This window comes from Plectropomus leopardus, chromosome 5, assembly GCF_008729295.1.
Source record: "Plectropomus leopardus isolate mb chromosome 5, YSFRI_Pleo_2.0, whole genome shotgun sequence".
NCBI classification, from domain to species: Eukaryota; Metazoa; Chordata; class Actinopteri; order Perciformes; family Serranidae; genus Plectropomus; species Plectropomus leopardus.
Window position 1 is genome coordinate 1,217,746 of NC_056467.1, and position 10,451 is coordinate 1,228,196.

Here is a 10,451-nt window from a genome sequence, read left to right on the forward strand (position 1 = left end):
GCCCGAACTGCAACGACAAGTTTCTCCTGTGATCAAAAGAGCAGTTTTCAGATGTTGTGACGAATCTCTGCGTAAAACTATCAGGCTCCGTGTGCAGGTGTTAATAGAAGTTTTAATCATGTCAGGTCTCCTCATTTGTCTTGTAAGGTGTTTTAATTATCCCGCTGTTTCCCGCTGTGCCTGGAAACATCATGAAAGAGACACGGAGAGAAAAGCAAAGCAAAAGCCTGTTAAACATACATTCAGTCATTTAGGTAAATGAGCCCACGCTCACGCTTTTTTTTTTGCAATTTGCAATAATCTAACGAGAAAACGCTGCTCGCTGAGCGGGGACTATAAAACAGCAACATGCTGGAGAGGCTGCCGCTGGAAAAGCTATTAATTAGACAGAAATTAAACTGTTTGTATGGTTGCTATGGTAACAAATTGCCAATTACCTGCACAGAAAAAATGAATTTGTGCGACAACGATCCATCCAATCACAATGGGTTTATTTCACACCTGAAGGTTCCTGAGCTGAACCAGCGAGGGAGGAAACCGTGTTTTAGGTTTTCAACTCACAAAAACCAAATAACGGTGTAGCTCTCTTTTATTCCCACCTCAGTATACTGTTTATTTATTTCATGTGGTTATGCACACGTGTTTTTATCGATCTACGGAAGTTTGGGATTTTAGTCTCATGGGTGTGAAAGCTTTTTTTTCATGTTGCTTTTATTTTTTGTTTTACTGTTTTTAGTTTCTGTCAAACTTCTCGCTGATTTCTGGCTAATTTTGGGTCGTTTCTTATGTCTTCCCGTGTTTTCTGAAGAAAAAATAAAGCAACAATTTTTCCAGGTTTTAAAGTGTTAAATAAATTAGCAACAGTTCTGAATTAAAGGACTTAAAAGCCCGTCCCATAAAGACATCTGTCCCAAATATAAGTGATTTAAGCAGATACCAGCCCAGGCTTTTAACTGAAGTTTTACGGTGTGTTATAATGTGTTTCTGGAACCGTTTGCAGTCAAGCAGCAGCAAACCAGAGGTCCTCTTATGTGGATCTTCCTGAAAGATTACAGAATAATTTGGATCTGTGTGTGAAAACAAACAGCTGTTACGTCTCTCTGAGCGGATGAGTGTGTCGGTGACGGCGAGACGTCCCCACTTGAGCAGACACAACACGCTGCTATGTTTGTTTTCGGGTCCTCAAGGCTGCTGCTTTTCTCTGCTTTTCATTGAAAATTGATTGCGAAATTCCACAAGAGTACCGCTATCGATTAGACAGCGATTGTGGTGGGCGAGAGTAGCCAAACATCCCGAGCTGGCAGTCACAGATCGAAGTCAACTATCTGTGCAATTAACACCTCGCTGTATGTACAGGTGAAAAAGTGTCCCTTTGAAGGTGTTTTTCCCGCAAGTGTAAAGCAGGAATCCTTTGTGAGGTGGATCTGTTTTCACAACCCATAGCTCGTCTTCCTTTCACTTCACGACCTCTGGAAGAAAAGTCAGCGTTTTAGATTAGACAAACATTGACAGAAGACACCGGGCTGCTCTGAGGGTCCTCTCATAAGAGGGTGCGGTTTTAAGCGGGTTAAGGACAGCGCTTAATTTGTGAAGAAGGAGGTCGCCGAACGCATCAATAAATCCAACACATTGGACTGTATGAGTGCTCGCTGTTACAGCCAAAAATGTGTCAGTATTCTGTTCGCCCGAAATCAGCAGGGTGAGACGCTCAGAAAGCTTTCCGTCATAACTGTGTTGTACCTTCAGGTTTCTGCAACGGAGGAAAATTAGGAATTAGGGTCCAATTTTTTATTTAGAACCACGAAGGTCAAACAGGCTAAAAGACATCTGTCTGTCTGTACCTCCGTCCCGTTTCAGCACTACGGACAGCGCCGCGCCGACACTGCAGAGCGTCAATAATCAACGCAGACGCAGCAGAGAATAATTCACGCTTATTTGTCCAAAACAGCCATAAAACATCCACAGAGCTCTCGGCCTCCGCTCACGGCTCTTCTTTCCTCCTTGCCGCTGAGAGCAGGCGATCTTAACTCAAACCGCAGTTTCAAATCCGAACATCAGCTCACGTGAGGAGCACAAAACTCCCAAAGTGCCCCGTCTCCCTCTCTTCTACTGTCTCTTAAAATCTGATTTAAAATACATCTAAAATAGGCAAACAAGCGATTATTAGATATTAGACAAAAATATATTTACATATTTTCATAGTGACACAGGAGGTGACCAGGTGATCGACAGGACACACACACACACACACACACACACACACACACACACACACACACACACACAGTGACAAATTAGACACCACAAAATGGGTCGTAACATTGAATCATTTCAAAGTTTGTGTGATCACCAAACCAGACGTCACCAAACGACGCGCTTGTATGCCGACAGCACCGACAGAGCGGCGATATGTGACGAGTTCGGTCGTCAGTTGATGAAGATGCTGAAGGAAAGCTGATGGTTGCAGAGCTCGTGGTCATATTTTCAGTTTTGTTATCATTGTTCAATAAATGAGAAAATGTATATTTTTAATCAAGCACAAACGAGTTCCATGGAATTGATTTGATGGGTTTGCATCAAGGTTAGTGTTGTTTTTTTTTTTAATTTTGTCCTCAGTTAAAGTCTGCATGATTTTTAAAATAAGAAATAAACCGTCACTGGAAAAAAAGAAGCCGAATCAATCCAGATAAACCGTAATGACTCTAAAATGCCGGCCTCTTCAGCCCGTTCAGTCGTCTTATTTTAGGAAGACCGTCTTGGATCTACGCAGCACATAAGTGAAGGAGAAGTGTGGAACAGATGCACCTGAGCTGCAGGACGAGAGCCCCTCAGCTCAGGTCCCAGCCGGAGGTTTACTCTGCCGCCTCCTCGTAGATATTTGGAAGAGCTCTGAATGCGGCAGCTGCTGCAGATGAGCGCTGACACAAACACCTGCTGCTCCTGAGCTCTGACAGTGTTTTCATCCACGGACCCAAATCCCCATCAGAGGAGCGTTTGCTTCAGTCCAGGACACAAAGATTGATTTTTTTTGTTTTTTTGACCTGCCGCCATCAACCCCCAAATTTGGAGGCGACTATCTTCACTTTTCATTGCTTTCTTTTCATCTATTTAAATCTTAATCACCAATCAATATATAAAAATAACTTGGTTCTAAAAATGTTCCAAGAATGGTACAATGCAACCAATGAATGTTTCAGAAACGTTTTCGGTGGCAATGTTCTCAAAGTTTAAACATTCTCATTAAACATCAAAAAATGTTGTTTTTAAAAAACTGAAACCACTGAATGTTTTAGTAACGTTTACAGTGGCAAGTTTTCTTTATGTTCCCAGAACGTTCTTCTTAACGTTCAGGCAACATTCTCTATAAATATTAAAAAATGTTAGTTTTTTACTTTATTTTTAATATTATTGTTAATGTCACATCACATTTTCATCCAAAAAAGGTCTGTAATCTCAGTCCTCAATAACATTTTCTGAATGTTACTCTGAAAATGTCCTTCCTTTGTTCTCAAGTAACGTTGTGGGAACGTTTTATATCTCAACATCACCAAAACATCCTCAGAATGCCACAGTTAAGACGTTACGTCTTGGTCAGCATTTAACCTCACAGGAACATCCTTAAAACGTTCTTTGGACATTAAATTCAACTGTTTTCTTTAGAACATTGTTGCAACCTGTAGGTAACGTTCATCAATGTTTTGGAAACCCTCCTAATTGAGAAGAGTTTGACAGCGCGGAGGGCGAACAGGTCAGGTCTGAGGTGAGCTGGTGAAGGTGTAAAAGGTACTTGGTAATAATGTTTATGTTGCTTTATCATAAATAACATATGTTCTGATTTTATTTATTTATTTTAGCAGTTTCTGTGCGTTTTGAGTGCTGTATAATAGCAGACATGCTCAGATTCTACAGGCTAAGCTGTGTACGACAGTTATGGTTTAGTGCGCAGGATGACGTCATGCTTAGAAAATACGAGAAGGCTGCGTAGGTGCAGAAATAAGTTTTTAACTGTGCATTAACGTGCAGGATCATGCAGAAAAGTGGTTTATTTTGCGGTTTTATGTGACGGACGGGACACTTTAAGTCAGGAGCAGAACAGGACAAGATGTCATTTTGCCTGCTGTATTTTTTCTGCTTTCACAAATAAACCTCTAAAGTTTTTCCTGCTTCACGTGAGAACTCGGATTTACACGAAGGAGCTGGAACACGAGTCAGAGACGACAGTGGAGCTGTGGTACGCTGAATCGGCCTCTTCAGACGGCGAGGCACTGACGGGTAACAGACAGACGATCTGGCAGAGAAATGAGCCGCTGCTTTTATCCTGCAGCAGACGAGGCGGCTCGATTGCACGATCAGCAGCAGGTGAGTGACGAACTGCAGGTGTGAGGATAATCAGCTCGCCAAACTCTATGACTCCGCCCAGCTCCAGACAAACAACACACACACACACACACACACACACACACACACCTTATAACCTTGCTTTTATATGATGTCTTTTGATTTCTTTTTAATTTATTTTTACGGGACTGTTCTTAAGTAGTTCAAGAAGAACAAAATAAAACGTGCAACACTGCCTTTGTTTTTTTAGTGTGCTCTGTGTGTGTGTGTGTGTGTGTGTGTGTGCATGAGTGTGTGAAAGAGCAAAGTTTAGGGTTTGCGTGACTGTCAACCCTCATTACTGTCTTTCAACAGGGGCCCACTCTCAACAAGTGTGTGTGTGTTTGTGTGTGTGTGTGTGTCTGTGTGTGTGTGACTGACAACCCAGCTCCATCTCACCACCGTCACTAGCTGGGAATGAACAGCAGATGTGGAAGAGTAATCAATATCAGTCACTAGCTATTGATCAGCTCATTGATGAGGACGGACGCTGTGTGTGTGTGTGTAGGAGGGGGGGGGGGGGATGGGGGGTGACAAAGCTCAGATCACGTCTTTTTCTGCTTCCTGCATTTGGCCAATATTATATATATTTTTTTGATGTTGTCATGTTTTTGATGGTGTCGCTTGACCTGACATGATCAGCAATTTTATTTTAATGACAGTGTCAGTTAGTCAGTCCACTTTGGTCCAGACTAAAATATCTCAGCAGTTAGTGGATGGATTTCCATTAAATATGGTACAGACATTCATTTGGTCATATGTTACAATTATTTTTATTTATTTATTTTTTATATTCTTTTGTTTATTTTTAGGTAATTTTCTCGTCGCTTTTAAACATGAATTTTTTTTCTTTTGAGCCGTGTCTTGTTTAGTTGCTTGTTGTCTTCTGTTTTTGAAAGAAACCAAACCAGTTTGCTCAGGTGTCAAAATTCGAAACAGTAGAAGCGCATAAAAAGTGTAAGACACATTTCAAAGAAATAACAAACGAAATATGTGATAGAAATGAACAGAAGGCCGAATTAGACAAAAGCAAGAGCAGATAAATGGATAAATATTTAATGAATAAAAAAAACAATAATAAGAAAAAGATGGCATCAAGCTGGATCACAGCATCGACGCAACCAAGGCCCTTGACACAGCGCAGCCTCAGACAGGACCACAGCAACGGCACAACCATCGCCACGACCCAGCTGATCTGGACTACAACACTATCTGTGGTTAAAAAAACAACTTCGCCCTTCGATGTGACTCTCTGCCGCCTTTATTCTGGCTCGTGTGTGAAGTGCTGATTCATGAGCTTCAGGCTTCGGGCCCATAAAGCCGAAAACATGTTGAGGTCAAGAGTCTCACTTGTAAACTTGAGGGCTTTTGATTTGTTGATCCAAGCACAAGTTGTAATATCGGAGCTGTAAGATCCTCGAGCTCTCCGGCATGTTTCTCCAGACAAGCAATTACACACACACACACACACACACACACACACGCTCCTTGCTGGCTTTCCAGACTCCCCGTTGACCCCTGAGACTTTATGCAGCTGTGTTTCTCCACACAAACACACAGATGCACCTGTTTGCTGCCGTCCTGCTCGGTGCGCCAGTGACCTCGTGTCTTTAAATCCTTGAACTGTCCCATTTGAGCGGGCTAAGCTACTTGTTTTTCATTTACTGGAGCTCCGCCGGGACTGCAGCACCCAGCGGACTGTCAGCGGGAGGTGAATGTAGGCCAGTCAAACTCGGATTCAGCCGGCCTGTGAAAGGGTTTCTAGGTCATGTTCATAATCAATTTTTTCAATAAGTGTTGAAGCTCCACTGAGGCTCATGTGACATCACTGAATACAGACATGACCTTACATGGCATTTCATCCTGGGACGCCGTTTTTACACAGAGTTTATAAATTGTAACTAATAGTGTTGTTAATTAATAATATATTGATCCCTCACAGATACATTTTAAGCCATTTTAGAGTCACTGACGATCAGTTTACATATCAGAGAGTACGACTGCCTGGGTCTTCTTTTGTTTATTTAATATCTATTTTTTAAATTTAATATTTAGTTTTGTTTATTTATTTTTATTTTGTTTATTTAATGTTTGTTTTGGTTATTTAATATTTGTTGTGATTATTTAATATTCATTTGTGGTTATTTAATATTTATTTTTGGTTATTTGATTTTCATTTTGTTTATTTAATATTTATTTTATTAATTTAAGATTTATTTTTGGTTATTTAATTTCTATTTTGTTTATCTAATATTTGTTTTGGTCATTAAATATTTGTTTTGATTATTTTATATTTATTTTGGTTATTTAATATTTATTTTTGGATATTTAACATTTATTTTTAGTTATTTAACCTCTAAAACTTAGCTGTCAATCACTGGCCCCTGCGTTTAGGCAGCATAACATTTTCTGAATGTTGCTTTGAAAACATTCTTCCTTTGTTCTCATGTAACGTTGTGGGAACATTTTATAAAAAAAAGAACATTCTATGATCTGTCACCTCTCAACATCACCAAAACATCCTCTGAATGTTTCAGTTAAAACGTTACATCAGCATTTAACCTTACAGGCAACAGTGCTAACCACGACGCCACGGTGCTGCCCTAAAATGTTTTCTTTAAAACATTATTGCAACTTGTAGGTAACGTTAGCCAATGTTGTGGGAACGTTTCCTGCAACATGAGGTCTTTTCCTCTGTGTCGTGTGATGTGAATAGAAAAGTCCAGGTCCTGAAGTGTCTGTGTGATGCTGCAATGATCATATCCTCACACACACACACACACACACACACACACACACACACACACTCTTTGATTTTTCGTAGCATCTCTGTTATTCTGCAGTGTGAGACAACACGATGCGTCACAGCTTCGGGCGTGCAATCTAGACCGGGGCCCCTCCCCGCTCTAATTAATAACTATTGAACACGCCAACAACAATCAACACTAATTAAATTGTGTGCTTGTTGACAAGGGTACAAGCCTTATCAAAAGACAGGAGGGTGTGTGTGGTGTGTGTGTGTGTGTGTGTGTGTGTGTGTTAGAGAGGGCGTTGGTGAAGCCTCTGTTTTCCATAATAAGTTTAACGAAGTGCCCCGAGCCAGAGTTTTAATTCAAAAACCACCACAACCGCCGTCGCTCTGTCACACTGACTGTTGGCAGAGGGACAGTGTGTGTGTGTGTGTGTGTGGTGTGTGTGTGTGTGTGTGTGTGTGTGTGTGTGTGTGTGTGTGTGGGGGTTTTGGGGCCCCTTAGATAAGGTCTTCTTAACTAACAAAATTATTATGAAAAGGCAAAATGTGGACAGGAAGTGTGCTACCAGTCAGTTATTTTCAGCCAATGACAAACGAGACAGAATTCGCTGAGCCGCTCCGTTTGGTCATCTTCGTCATCATCTTTCACCTCCGTTTGCCAGAGTACTGTAATACTGCAGTACATGTAGAACATCACCGTAGTACTTGTTTTTATAATGGATGAAGATTTACAATAAAGGAGTAAAGAGATAAAATAAAAAGGTCTAATTAATTACTAAATGACTAAAAATTAAAAATTAACAGAATTTTTAAGTAACTTTGCCACGTCACCAAGAATCGCTGCCAAACCAGGACAACGGTTTGAAGCCTTGAGGTCGGCCTTTTGTTTGTCGCCATATTGTTTTTTTTTTTTATTATTTTGGAGCCAGAAGTGACCATATTTGGATGAGGGGGTGGATCTTCAACATGTTCTAATCCCAACTCCTTAACGACCGTCTGCGTCCACTTATGACCTTTAAGTTTTTTCAGCTGTTTACGCTCCGGGAAGCCGTTACCGTGACGTCAACAAATGCACATGGTGGGATGAAGCCGCACACAGGCACACTGGGAAAAACTAAAATAAGAGTACTCATTAAAAATGGGAACTGAAAGAAAATGCTACCATGAGTGAGGAAACACCAGAGCCACGATAAAACCAATACATAAATAAATCAATCAATAAATAAATAAAATATTAATCAATTAAGGAAAATAGATAAATAAATACAATACTGCAATAACAATAAAACTAATAAAAATAAATGCATTTAAAGATAATTACAAAGAGAATAAAAAGAGGAAGATAACAGAAAGAGAGAAAATAAAATATTATATGCCCATTGGAATAAACAAAAAAAAAGCTATTGATTTATGAGTGCATTTAGAATGGAAAGACATCATTTAAAATTATTTATCTATCTATCTAATACAGAGATGGGTATTTATGAAATATCCGTTTTATGACAACCTGCCTCACTCTACGTTGCATGGCCTGCCTGTTTTCGTGCATATTTTGGTAAACTATAACTGCATCTCTTATGATTTCATTAAGAGTTTACGTTACGACTGCTGTATTTTATCTCTGCGTCTGTCTGTTGCTGATTCTTGTTGCTGTTATTTCTATGCATGTCTGCAAAAAAGTTTTTATGTTGCATTAGGTGGTATTTCGGGCGATTTGAAAAGACATATTTTGCAAAACTGCATTCTGCTTTCTGCTTCCATAGATCACATGATGTGCAAGACCTGGTGGCAGTAATGCGACTTTATGGATGCCAACCGCCATTAAAAAAAGAAGAAGAAGAAGAAGTTCAGCAAAGTCACATGACATTCATCAAAACTCAGCGCGGTATGTGTGGACGGAGGAAGAGACCTTTTTGACTGATACGAGACAAAGAAATTATATTAGATCGGCTTTATTAAGCGATAGATATCTGCCATAGAAATAAAACTGCTGATGTTTTGAACATCCGTTGCCATGGTTACCGGGATATTTCTCCGGAGAGGTCGGGTAACATCACTCAGTGGAAGCGCAGTCATTTCGACATTGTGTTTTATCGACATTTCGGAAATATCACTTAAGTTTTGTGCAAATCTGTAACAGAAACGAGCCTACTGACACATTTGTTTTCTATTGTTTTTATTATTTTGTAATAGATAACATACACACAGCGTCCTCTTCTGGTTACAGTAAAACATAAAAAAAGGTATATATATATATATATATATATATATATATATATTTACCCACACATACACATATACACCTACACATACATATGTTTGTACACACACATACATAAAAATAAATGAACAGTAATAACAGCCATAAGACCAATGGACAAATATTACGCCTTATTTAAGACAATTTACGATGACAGTGGAAATCCCAAAGAAAACTAGTACAGAGTACTGCTTTCTCTTTTTTTTACTTTTTAAAATGTATTTATATTTACTCTAGGCCTGATAATCCCACTTTGGACATTTCTCCACCAGTTATTCTTTATTTTCGTCAACTTTAAATGAAACATGTCGACTGGCACATTCACAGAAATGTTGATTGTTGTGATCTGTCCTTACAAATAATAAAAAAATGAATAAAAAAACAATATGAAAAAATCTCCAGATGCTCAAAGAGAAGACGTGTGTGTGTGTGTGTGTGTGTGTGTGTGTGTGTGTGTGTCTGCACTCCTCTTGACCTCCTCTGTCGAGCTCCGGGGCTGACACTTCATCAGGAGGCCTTGTGACAGAGAGCAGGAGTGACGAGGACCGTCCTCCCCCCGCTCTGCCTCCTCCTCGCCGTCCTGCTCCTGATGTGCCTTTTGTTTGGTGCCTAATGACAGCTGTGATGGAACCGTCATGCTCTGCGATCACGCCGGCCCGCAGCCCGGCCTCCTCTCTGCTCCATCCACCGCCACGAGCTCTGCGGGTCAAACGCCACCCTGCGCTCTCACCTCATCACCCCTGATCTGAGGGACCACCGAATCTCATCCACACATCTTGTTTGTTTGGTAAAATATGCAGGTGTGTATATGTGCGGCGTATACGTAAGCTGCGGGCAGGGAGGCCCAGTGGCTAAAAATATCATTTTCTCCTGGCCAGGCTCCGTCTGGAGGGTTCATTGGAAACTTGTGCAGCTGGGTGCATTTCCTGCTGTTCGCCTGAACACATACCCTCATTCGGAGACGGTGAGCGGCTCTGCCTATTAAAATGTAAATTCCCTCTTGGTGCAGCGGCGGCAGTTGCAGCGATGGCGGCAGGCGAGCCCAGACTGGGATGCAGCGGG